Below are 2,308 nucleotides of genomic sequence, written 5' to 3'. Positions count from 1 at the left end.
GGTGGGGGTGGGGGGGGGACTCACTCCAGCGTTTCCAGGCCCCTGAAGCAGAGTGCTGCAGCAGACCCCTCAGAGACTCCCGTGGTGGGGTGGAGAGACGACAACCAATGGGGGCTCAGGGGTTTAGTGTGTGTGTGTGTGTATGTGTGCGGCAAACTCAGCTCCTCCACAGCTCAGATCCCTTCCTTGTGGATGGTGTGTGTGTCAGCATGAGAGCAAACGGTGCAGCCACTGCAGCCCTGGCTAAAGACAGACAGACCAACTCCTATTTCTGCCATTCCCTGAGACACTGTCTGCTGTGCTTGTCTCTGTGTGAGGGTGAGGGTGAGAGGCTTATTAATAACGATGTCCCTCGCCTTCCTTCCTTCCCGCTGCCAGCAGCACCCTCAGTCCCTGCTGATGTGATTGGAATTAGGAAAGCAGAATCACAGGCAGCACGGTGGCGTTCCGAGTGAGCGACTCAGCTGCTCGGTCTCTGAGGCAGTTGTTTACAAAATCACACAAAGGATCCGGTAGTACTACAGTAATCCGTGGTAGGAGCCGGGTAAACAGACATACCTTTTCTGGACGACTGTGGACGACACCCGTTTGCATCATCACAGATGATTTCTGTCACAGTTTTGCCTCACGGTGAAGGGGTTTGTGCTCCTGAGTGGTATATTTAGTGTCTTATTACCTGTCTGAACTTTAATATCATTATGTGTGAGGCTGACCTTGAGGAGAACTCACCTGATTGGCCCCCCTCCTCGCCTCCGTGCTACAGTGACACACTGCCCTCTTGTGGTGGTTTGAGAGAAGTAACTCATCAGCACTAAAACAACCTCAGAATAAAGATTACAAAATGTGTTTTTATCACACACAAAAGAGAGCTAAGGTTTTTTTGCCCATGTGTGTTTGCTTGTCAGTTGGGTTAGCAAAATATTTCATAAACCAATAGATGAGTTTTGATTAGTTTCTCAAAAAAATAATCATTGGGTGTAGATCTCCAACAATGGTCTCCAATCCTGGTCCTCGAGGGCCACCATCCTGCATGTTTTACTTGTTTCTCTGCTCCAACACACTTGATTTGAATCAATGGGTGATTAACAGGCTTCTACAAAACACGAAGAGGTAATTTAACCACTGAATCAGGTGTGTTGGAGCAGGGAAACAAGTAACACATGCAGGATAGTGTCCCTCGAGGACCAGGGTTGGAGACCACTGATCTACAACTTATTAACCTAAATCTAATTCAAGATGGCCACCACAGAAAACAGAAACATGGCTCTAACTCAGCCAGTTTTACAGATATTGATGTAAAACTGGTTGTGGTAGAAGCTGAGAGTCCTTCTGAACACATACTCTGAGCTTTGACTGACCACATGAGATTGTCCTAAACCCTGGCGTAAAGGTGGCGGGCGATATGCATTCTTATAAGTCGCATGAGGTCTTTAATTTGTCAAACTACTGTTAGCTTAATATATAAACACTTATTAAGACATGGAAACAAATTTCTTATCAGCTTTTATTTTTTAATTCTATTTTAGAGTGAAGCAGCTACGGAGCAAATTAAAATGAGATTTGCTCCTAATTTCTTTTTGTAAAATAATCTCAAAGTCGTTGATTTGAGGCTGGACGTTTTTAAATGAAACTAAATAAAAGTCATTTTATGTGAAGATGCAGTCCTAATGAGGAAGCTGAAACTGAGCCATTAAAGCTCAAAGAAGCCGAACGCTGTCTAAACCCTAAAAGTAGCGCAATGCTCGCCTAAAGCAGCAAAGGAACAGCTAAAAGCTAAAAGTAGCAAAAGGTTAGGTAGAACATAAAAAGGAGCAAAACACTAAAGGTAAAAGGTAAAACTAAAAAAAAAGGCTAGAGTTAAACATAGCAGAAAGCTAAAAGTAGCTAAAAGCTAAAACTGGCTGAATGGTAGCTGAGAACTGAAAGTAGCATAAGAAGACAAAAGTTGAGCGAGTGTGCTGAAGCAGATTTTAGCTGGAAGCAGGGGCGGCTCCAGAGATTTTTTTCTGCAGGTGCTAAGGGGGTGCTAAGCATTTTATTGAGGGTGCTAATGAAGGATTATTTGTTCTTAAAGTTCTCAACACACACAGACGCAAGCACAAACATATATAATCATATATATATGGTATATAAATGAAGAACAGAATGACATATACATATGTATCTGTGGTAGGCCGACATCTCTACCTAAACCTCTGTCACAGGAATAAAGAAGCTTCCCACAACATGAACATGTAGCAGTGCACTGATCTCACCTAAGTAAAGCACCCAAATGTGATTCTGCGCCTCTCATTAGGCACAATAAATT

The 2,308-nt window shown here is 43.4% G+C and overlaps 1 long non-coding RNA gene across 1 annotated transcript in view; it reads right to left on the bottom strand.

Annotated features, from left to right (window-relative positions):
• The window catches only part of LOC112450422, a 1,695-nt gene extending 984 nt beyond the window's left edge, over nucleotides 1–711 (bottom strand). Inside the window, exon 1 of the long non-coding RNA XR_003039053.2 lies at nucleotides 25–711. This is a non-coding gene — a long non-coding RNA (uncharacterized LOC112450422). The remainder of the gene's footprint in view (nucleotides 1–24) is intronic.
• Nucleotides 712–2,308: the final 1,597 nt, after the last annotated feature.

This window comes from Kryptolebias marmoratus, linkage group LG1 (genome assembly GCF_001649575.2).
Source record: "Kryptolebias marmoratus isolate JLee-2015 linkage group LG1, ASM164957v2, whole genome shotgun sequence".
NCBI lineage: Eukaryota > Metazoa > Chordata > Actinopteri > Cyprinodontiformes > Rivulidae > Kryptolebias > Kryptolebias marmoratus.
This window is presented reverse-complemented; position numbering and strand designations above follow the sequence as displayed.